We start from the raw sequence: 10,693 nt of genomic DNA, 5'->3' as shown, positions 1-10,693 counted from the left end.
GGGCGGGAAGTCCCCCAGTATTTGAACCCTTCCTAGACCAAGAGCAGAGTTAGCAGTGCCTGGGCGCGAAGGGCACAGGGGATGGCCAGGGCGGCTCCAGCGCGGGCACCGCACGGGCACCGCTCCTGCCCGAGGGGCCCTGTGCTCCCAGCTTCGCGCCCGCAGCGCAGGCAGGGAAACAGGCTTTTGGCGCCTGTCCCCTCCCCTTCAAACCGCGGAGGGAGAGGAATTCTGGGGCACACAGGACTCCAGGACGCTGCTCCTGTGGCTCAGGACAGGCTATGAATGCCGGGATGCCAAACGGTGGCCTCTCCTTTGCTGCTGGCTCACGCTGGAGGCTTTGCTCCAGCCAGGCTCCCCGGGATGGCCCAGTGTATTACAAATGGTTGCCTTAAGGCCCAGAAGAGGGCAAACAGCAGCTGGAGTGAGGATGGACACGAACTATGAATTTATCAGCCTCCTTGGAGAGCTGAGGGTACCTGCTGCAGTGTACCTCCTACTACAGAGGGGATGGCTTTTGGTCCACTGACCTCACAGAAACAGCACCAACCTGACACCATGGTCAAGTACAACATAGTGCCCTGGTGACAAAGCCAGGAGGGCTGCAGTCCTCACTTTGGCTGCTAGAAAATGCTTGGGGCCATAGAGACAAGTGGCAAGGAAGAGGAGAAACCAACTGGTTGGGCATAGGCCATGGCATGATTGCTCACACATGGAGGACCTGGCTGAGGGAGAAGGTTTGTTAGCAGTCAGGTTTCACAGAGCGCCCAAGACTCAGCTTGCCACTGGAAGTCAGTGATGTGCTCTGGTGCCTGCACCACAGTGCTGAGTGGCCAACCCTTCACCTCCATCCGTGTGCATGCTGTGCTCCACAGGCAACTCCTCAAGAAGAGAAGAGGGAAAAAAAAAAGAAGCAGCAAGGCACAGAATCTGGAAAAGATCTAAATCTCCCAGTGTGTCCCCACCCACCCTGAGAAATGTTACAATATTGCCTTATTTTGTTATGGAAAAGCAGCTGCCAGCCAGGGAGGGCAATGCTCTGAAAGTTAATATTCAGGAAAAAAAAAACCACAACTTTTTCTTTCTAATTTCCAGACTGAAAAAAGCAATGCAGGGGAAAATCAGCTGATTTGTCTTAGAAGCCCTTTTTACGCTACCTAGAGAGTTTGCACTATATAAACAATAAACATTTCACATTTTGATGTCTCTCTTTTATACATAGACAAGGCTGCACAACTGATCTCACGGAAAACTTTGCACTTTCACCCCAAATTCAAGCAATGTTCACATTTCTGGCTCCTGCATGAAAGAGCTTTCCTGGCCTGGCCCTGAGGAAGCTTCTAGTTCTGCATGTAGCAGATACCTTCTTAAATCAGAAAGTCATACAGGATGAGCAAAAAGCTCTTGCGGTAGTCTCTAGTAGCCACACACTCACCCTGTTCCATCAAATGGCTCAGTTAATTGCAAACTGTTTCTGATTTAATGGGGGGGAAAAAAAACAGATTTTATTTTGCATAAAGACTATGCTGAGAGCAACTTTTCAATTCAGAGTAATCAGTTGCACTTCTGAAGGATCTACTCTCATCCATATAGCCCCACCTGACCTGTTGGTCTCTAATTATCTCATAAGAATCATACAAAGGCCTGGAATGGAAGAGACCTTAAAAATCATCTAGATCCGACCCCCCTGCCATAGGCAGGGAGACCTGCTACTAGACTAGGTTCCTCAAGGCCCCATCCAATTTGGCTTTGAAGATTTCCAGGGTTGAAGCCTCACAACATCTCTGGGCAACCTGTTCCAGTGCCTCACCATGCTCACAAGGAAGAACTATTTCCCTATGTCTAACCTAACTCCAGCTTCTTCCATTATCTCGTCCTGTCACTACATGCTTTTAAAAAACCCCTCTCCAGCTGCCCTGTAATTCCCTCCCAATAAGGGGTCTGCAATAAGTTCTTCCCAGAGCCCTCTCTTTTCTAACCTGAACAACTCCAACTCTCTCAGCCTGTCTTCACAGACGAGGTGCTCCAGCCCTATGACCATCTTTGTGGCTCTTCTGAATACTCTTCAGTAGTTTCATGCCCTTCTTGTGTTGGTGGCTCCAGGTGGGATCTTACAGGAGCTGAGCAGAGACAGAGAATCATCATCCTCGAGCTGCTTGCCATCATTCCTGATGTGGCCCAGGATACAGCTGTTCTCCTGGGTTGCAAGTGCACATTGTCAGCTCATTTTGAGCTTCTCATCAACCAGTACTCCCGAGTCCTCCTCAGGACCGCTCTCCATCTCACTTGTTTCTTTCTAAACATTAACAGAGTATTTGCTTTCCCCCCATTCCTTTAAAATTATCAGACACTCAGATTATCAGATGAGAGACTCAGATTCTCTTAACAGCCCTGGGTACCAGCTCTCCACACCTACTGAGATATAAGTATTCAGTATGCCAGCTGACTTTGACCTCCTGGCTTGCCCATTTTTAGAGACCAGGGTTCACCACCACACTTTACCACCTCTCTCTATGTACCTGTTGATTCCCAAAGGACAGAGTGGGTACATGAAGTCTCTCTAGGCAGAAATCACAACCTCCAGGCTGCCCCAAACCCTCTGAAATGTGACTTTGTTTACAAGACCACAGCCCACCTTGAAGATCAGGCGGCATCACTTGCTGAAGCTGGACGAAGATGCTCCTGCAATGAAAGGATGATGCTCATGAGCTGGATAGGCAGTGGCTGTCCCCACTGCATGGCCTAGCCCTGCCCAGCCTGTCAACCTCTCAAGCACTTTGGAGAGTGCCTTTCAGGTACTTACAGGAATGCAGGCATGTCCATGGCAGGAGACGGAAGACACGTGGTGTGTGCCTGGCATCCCAAAGGCCGAGCACAGTTGTGATGGTGCAGCTGCTCTCCTGGTTGCCCACCTCGACAACATCTTCACCTTCAGCTCTTCTAGGCTACAATTCTTGCACATGACAGTCTCAGATATCAGACAGGACAAGGGTACTGAATCAAGAGCAGTTCTACACAGAAAAAGCATTCTCCTTCAGGCTTAGCATCACCCAGAAGCAACTTCAATATCCCCGAGCAGAGTGCTCTTTACAAGCAGGGCTGGCAGGAGCCTAGTTCCCAAACCAGACTGCACACCAAACTCATGTAGAAGCTCAATTGCCGCCTCCTCCAGCCCTGTAAACCTCAGCTAGTCACCAAAGGCAGTGGCTAGCAGACCAAAGGTTGGGCTCTCTCCACTACCTGTTTCCAGGAATAAAGAAAGGCAGGTACAAGCAGAGAAAGCTCCTTTGAGGGGCTCTCTCTTTCTCTGGTGGGGGGAACCCAAAGAAGAAAGTCTTTTAACCAGCTTGACTGTGCAGCTTGCAAGTGCCTCCAGCACGCAGGGGTAAGCCTTGCCTGCCTTGCTCACATGTGGCTGCTGTCCCAGGTCACCACCAGCAAGACTCAGGCTTGAGATGGGCAAGAGACACACAAGGAGCAAGAGAGATGTCAGTGGCTGAGGGACAAAACCATTTATTGAAACAGGGATAGAAACTTCACATGAAACCAAAGCTGGATGCGCAGGAGGAGGGATGACGCTTTGTTGAGTTTCTTAAAGGGTCACTGTGTTTCTCATCTTCTGAACAGCCTCTTTATTCCATTCCATAGGATGCTGCTTTAGGAAAGGAAGAGTTTTTCTTCTCTTCCACTTGAGGGGCATTCAAAATAAATCTGTCAGTTCACATTACATACATACATATGGGCTGTATTTATTTTCTGTGGCAAAATATCACTCTATTAATTAGACTTATTTATCTTACTGAAAACTTTTTTTTTGGGGTACAGTAAATCTTGGAATCTTCTTAGGTGGGGCAGCTTCACTACTTATCTGCAACATTCTTAGGCACAGATGCAAGGTATGGCTTATGTGCCAGCCTGCTCCTGTTGTGTTTCAGAATGGCCCCTGTTGCCTGCTCAGGTACTTCAGAGCTCACCACCCAGGAGTGTGCTAGTTTGAAGCAAGCTAGAATGTTTTGGTAGAAGAACTAGATAACAGGCAGTGAAATGAAAAACAATTGTGTCTACTTCTCTCACAGTCATGCTGAGAACTCTGGGAAGAAGAAAGACTTTTTCTCCATTTTGTTTCTCACTCTTGCTTTGGCCTTAGACCGAGACACATCTCATTAACCCTGCTCCTACTAACCCTGCTCCCTAACCTCTTGGCTGCACCTCTTTTCTTCCTGAGAACTGGGGTAAGGTTGAGAGGGCTGGGGGGAGGTGTTGGGGTGGTTTGAAAGCCCCTCCTGGGGACCTAGGTTTCTGGGAGGGGAGCTGTGCTTTTATATTGTTTATCCTTTGTATATTTCTGTATATAATTGTATATAACTGTATATATTGTAAATAGCTGCTTGTAAATTCTGCTAGCTGTAAATAAATTGCTTCATCTATATTCCCAGAGGCCGTCTGAGTTAGCTGGGGCAAATACAAAGTGTGGGAGGGGCGGGGTAACCCCCAAACCATCACATTTTTAATTGGCGCCCAACGTGGGGCTCGATATTTCAGTGAGTGGAAATTAGCTCTGGGAATTAAGATGAAGCTAATCAAGCAGCTATTGTATTTGGTTGGTGCATTGCTCTGGTCTGGTTTTGTTTTCTTGGCATTTAGTTGGTTAAAAGGTCAAATTGTTGCTTATTTTATTGATCTGGCTTATAATAAGGTTAAAGCTAAGGTTTCAGATATGTTCTGGAGCTGGGGTGATTTTATTCTTGGTTATGCTGGTTTTAATATCTCTGAGAATATTACCAAGGATATCACAGGAGCTCTGGTCAATAATGTGACAATCAATGGAAATTCTGCTTTAAATATGGCTCTAATGAGAGTTATTCAGCCAAAGACAGGAATTCCAACTGTTTGCATAGGTACATGCTCGTGTAAAACTGTTTTTCTTCTCACAATTTTTAATATTTGCCTCATGATTTTAATATTCATATTAATTTTGGCATTATTGGTAAAAAATTCAAAACCAGCTTCTGTAAGAGCTAGGAAAAATTCTGTGTCTCAGAAGCAGTCTCTTTCACAGCAAAACAAGGGAACACAGTCATCGGCTTCCCCCTTGCCAGCCTCTGCCCCTCCTTCTCCGGGTTCTGGGAACACAGCCAGTGCTCCCGCCACTAACGTAAACAATGATAAGGATAGCAAAAACAAAAACAATAATGGGCAGAGTTCAGCAGGAGCCTCAGGAGGACAGGCAGGTACCCAAAATCAGAATGTTCCTAGTAAAAATGAAAACAAGTCAGGGTTGGCAGGCATCCCAGGAGGACAGGCAAATAATCCCACTAATGCTAATGCTAGTAACACTAGGCCAGTCAGTCCAAATCCTAATGACACCAGCTCAGCCAATTCGAACCCCCAGCCAGCAGACCAGAACCAAAATCCTCCTGTTAAAAGCAAGGCAGATTTGAACTCACAAGCTCCAGGTCAGACCCCTAAGGATACAAATGCTCCAAGTCAGACCTCCAATAATTCAAATGCTCCAGGTCAGACTCCTAAGGATTCAAACCCTCCAGCAGACACATCCAAGTCTGTTGCTGCTCAGGCCCTTCTGGCACCTGCTAAGGCAAAAGCTAAGACAAAGAGTGGTTCGCAGGAGGATGTAAGAGATGGGACCTCTGGTGATCAGCAGCAAGAGGAGGAAGAGGAGGAAGATGACATCCAAGGCTCCAAGGATCCACTCAGAGAGGTCAGGGAAGTTAGGAAGGAATACACAAGGGAATCAGGTGAGCCAATCTTAAGCTGGCTAGTGAGATGCCGTGGCATTGGTGCTAATGCCCTGCAGGTAGGAGACAAGTCTGCCAAGCAGCTGGGACCACTCACTAAGGAGAGTGGAGTGGACAAACACCTAGCAAGTCCTCTTGGTAGGGTTAGCTTGTGGACACGCCTTCTGTTGGCTGTGGCTATGAGATATCCTTCCCGAGATGATTTGCCATGGGCTGCCAAGAAGTGGAACACCGTTGAGCAGGGAATTAAACTTCTGAAGGAGTTTGCTGTGAAGGAAGTGCTTTATGGAGATCATGGCACTCATGAGCCTGACGATATTCCTTTGGGAACAGGTCTCATGAAGAAGCTTATTAAGCTTGCTCCTTCATCCTATGCTAACATCTTGGCCAGTAAGTTCCTAGCAAGGAGTGATAATGGAAGATCTTTCACTGTTGGTGAATTCACTGACCAGCTCAGGCAGATAGAGGATAGCTTGTCACATTCTGGTATAATCTGTGCCATAAAGACTATGACTACAGAGCTTAAAGATGGTTTTCAGGAGAGCATGAAAGAAGTGAAGGAGGACCTTAAAACCTCAATTTCCAATCTGGTAAAGGATACCATTCCTGCATCATCTGAATGGGTGAATGTTTCTGCAATCAGGAACAGACGCCCACCTCCTGCAAGGCAATTCCAGCCTAGGAGGAGACAAATTCCACCTAGACAGCAGCAATCACGTGCGTCACTGTGGATACTTCTGCGTGACACATACGGGGAGAACATGAACAAATGGGATGGTAAACCTACTTCAGCTCTTTCAAAGAGGGTCAGGGATCTGCAGAGTGGCAGAAACAGAGGCAATAATGCCAGAAAAGTAGCTGTCACTTCTTCGGCTCCTGAGAGCAACTGCAATTGTTCCAACAGTTGCAGTTCCTCTCGCAACAACACCAATCATTGTGTACACCCTACATGCCATGTTCAGCATTAGGGGTGCCCTGCCTCCAGCCAGGAGGAGGAAAGGGATAGTGGAGAGAACCGAATCTATTGGAATGTATTCATTAGGTGGCCTGGCAGTTCAAGAGTTCGGAAATACAGGGCTTTAGTTGACACAGGTGCTCAGTGTACTTTATTGCCATCAAATTGCAAAGGGACAGAGTCCATTTCTATCTTTGGAATCACTGGTGGATCTCAAGAGTTAACTAAGATACAGGCTGAGATCAGTTTAACTGGTAAAGAGTGGAAGAAACATACTATTGTAACTGGTCCTGATGCGCCTTGCATTTTGGGAATTGACTTTTTGAGACAAGGTTGTTTCAAAGATCCTAAGGGTCATAAATGGGCTTTTGGAATAGCATCTGTAGAGATTGAGGATGATAAATTGAAATTGTCTGTTAGACCAGAACTTTCTGATGAATCTGCAGTTGTGGGACATCATGACATAGAGGACCTGGAAGTGCCAATTGCAACTCAAACTGTTCATCATAGGCAGTACAGAACTAACCGTGACTCTTTGTTGCCCATTCATCAGCTGATTCGTCAACTGGAGAGTCAGGCTGTCATCGAGAAAGCTCATTCACCTTTCAACAGTCCCATCTGGCCTGTGCGCAAACCTACGGGCGACTGGAGACTCACAGTTGACTTTCGTGCCCTCAACGAGGTGACGCCACCCATGAGTGCAGCTGTGCCGGACATGCTGGAACTCCAGTACGAGCTGGAATCAAAGGAGGCTAAATGGTATGCAACCATAGACATTGCTAATGCTTTCTTCTCTATTCCCATAGCAAAGGAGTGCAGGCCTCAGTTTGCATTCACCTGGAGAGGAATCCAGTACCAGTTCAACCGTTTGCCTCAGGGGTGGAAACACAGCTCAACCATCTGTCACTCAGTCATCCACAATGCACTGGAGAAAGGTAAAGCTCCAGAGCACATCCAGTACATCGACGACATCATTGTGTGGGGCCAAACTGCTGAGGAAGTCTTCGAGAAAGGTAACAAAATCATTGACATTCTGCTGCAAGCAGGTTTTGCCATTAAGAGAGACAAGGTCAAAGGACCTGCCAGAGAAATTCAGTTTCTGGGAGTGCGGTGGCAGGATGGTCGCCGTTACATTCCTCAGGATGTGATCAACAAAGTCTCTACCATGGCAGTTCCCACCAGTAAGAAGGACACACTTTCTTTCCTTGGTGTGGTGGGATTTTGGAGACTACACATTCCTGGTTTCAGTCAGATTGTCAAACCTCTGCATGATGTGACTCGTAAGAGAAACAATTTCGAGTGGGGACCTGAACAACAAGCAGCCTTTGATCAGATCAAACGAGAAGTAGTCCATGCAGTGGGCTTGGGTCCTGTGAGATCTGGTCCGGACATTAAAAACATTCTGTACACGGCTGCCAGTGACAATGGTCCAACTTGGAGTCTTTGGCAGAGAGCTCCAAATGAGACACGTGGTCGTCCACTTGGTTTCTGGGGACGTTGTTACAGAGGTTCAGAGACAAATTACACTGCAACTGAGAAAGAGATTCTAGCAGCCTATGAGGGAGTGAAAGCAGCTTCTGAAGTGATTGGAACTGAGTCACAATTGCTTTTAGCTCCTAGACTGCCAGTTCTTAACTGGATGTTCAAGGGCAAAGGTTCATCACCACATCATGCCACAGATGCAACCTGGTCTAAATGGATGGCTTTGATAACCCAACGAGCACGAATGGGTAATCTTGACCGACCTGGTCTGGTGGAGGTGATCACCAACTGGCCGGAAGGCACAGACTGTTCCAAACCTCCAGAGGAGAAAATAACTCGTGCTGAGGAAGCTCCTCCCTATGGTGATCTCTCTGATCAGGAAAAGAACTATGCTTTGTTCACAGATGGTTCCTGTCGTCTTGTTGGGAACAAGCGAATATGGAAGTCAGCGGTTTGGAGTCCAACCAGGAGAGTTACCGAAACGAAAGATGGAGAAGGAGAATCCAGTCAGTTTGCTGAGGTAAAAGCTGCCCAACTTGCTCTTGATGTGGCTGAACATGAGAATTGGCCTATCCTTTACCTCTACACCGACTCGTGGATGGTAGCCAATGCTCTATGGGGTTGGCTGAAGGACTGGAAGAAGAATGGTTGGCAGAGGAAAGGAAAGCCTATTTGGTGTGCTGATCTATGGCAGGACATTGATGCACGGCTGGAGAGAACTCCAGTGAAGGTGCGGCACGTAGACGCACACATGCCTAAGAGCAGAGCAACTGAGGAACATCAACATAACCAGAAGGCAGATCAAGCTGCTAAGATTTCTCAAGTTGATACCAACTCTGAACTTGACATTGACCTTGATTGGAAACACCGAGGTGAACTGTTCTTAGCTCGGTGGGCCCATGACTCATCTGGACATCAAGGCAGAGATGGAACATACCGATGGGCTCGTGATAGGTCAATTGACTTGTCCATGGACGCTATCACCCAAGTCATCTATGACTGTGACATTTGTGCTGCTATTAAGCAGGCTAAGCGAATCAAGCCCTTATGGTATGGTGAGAGATGGTCAAAGTACAAGTATGGTGAAGCCTGGCAGATTGACTACATCACTTTACCTCGATCACGTTCTGGTAAGCAGTATGTGCTGACGATGGTAGAAGCCAGCACTGGATGGTTGGAAACCTATCCAGTTCCACATGCTACTGCACGTAACACCATTGTTGGTTTGGAGAGACAGATCTTGTGGAGACATGGAACTCCAGAGAGAATTGAGTCAGACAATGGTACTCATTTCAAGAATAATCTTGTGAAAAACTGGGCCAAAGAGCATGGTATTGAATGGATCTATCACATACCCTACTATGCACCAGCTTCAGGGAAGATTGAACGCTACAATGGTTTGCTGAAAACCACCCTCAAAGCCATGGGGGGTGGAACTCTAAAAAACTGGGACAAACATTTAGCACAAGCTACTTGGTTGGTAAATAGTAGAGGTTCAGTAAACAGAGCAGGACCTGCACAATCAGATTTGGTCCAAACAGTAGACGGTGATAAAGTTCCTGTTGTACATGAAAAGAATCTGTTAGGGAAAACTGTTTGGGTATTTTCTCCTTCGGGCGAAGGGAAACCTGTCCGAGGGGTGGTTTCTGCTGAAGGTCCTGGTCATACATACTGGGTAATGCAGGAGAATGGTGAAATCCAGTGTATTCCACAGAGAAATTTAACCTTAGCTGAGAGAGTTTAAATTCAGGTTGTTAGGAGTTTTCTGTTCTAGGTAACATCGGCGCCCAACACTGAGAGAATCTACGATAGAATCTACAGTACGTGAGCACGAACCCAACATCACCTGGGAGTCCCTGTTCTGAGCTTTTGAATCACCTACATCTGATTGAAGTGTGAACTGAACTTGTATATATTATTTTAGTGAAAATATTGGTTTAGATTAGATTGGATAATTCTCAGCGATACTCTGAGCGAAGTAGACAAGGGGTGGATTGTGCTAGTTTGAAGCAAGCTAGAATGTTTTGGTAGAAGAACTAGATAACAGGCAGTGAAATGAAAAACAATTGTGTCTACTTCTCTCACAGTCATGCTGAGAACTCTGGGAAGAAGAAAGACTTTTTCTCCATTTTGTTTCTCACTCTTGCTTTGGCCTTAGACCGAGACACATCTCATTAACCCTGCTCCTACTAACCCTGCTCCCTAACCTCTTGGCTGCACCTCTTTTCTTCCTGAGAACTGGGGTAAGGTTGAGAGGGCTGGGGGGAGGTGTTGGGGTGGTTTGAAAGCCCCTCCTGGGGACCTAGGTTTCTGGGAGGGGAGCTGTGCTTTTATATTGTTTATCCTTTGTATATTTCTGTATATAATTGTATATAACTGTATATATTGTAAATAGCTGCTTGTAAATTCTGCTAGCTGTAAATAAATTGCTTCATCTATATTCCCAGAGGCCGTCTGAGTTAGCTGGGGCAAATACAAAGTGTGGGAGGGGCGGGGTAAC

Source organism: Pogoniulus pusillus, chromosome 2, assembly GCF_015220805.1.
Source record: "Pogoniulus pusillus isolate bPogPus1 chromosome 2, bPogPus1.pri, whole genome shotgun sequence".
Lineage (NCBI taxonomy): Eukaryota > Metazoa > Chordata > Aves > Piciformes > Lybiidae > Pogoniulus > Pogoniulus pusillus.
Note: the sequence above shows the minus strand (reverse complement) of the source record.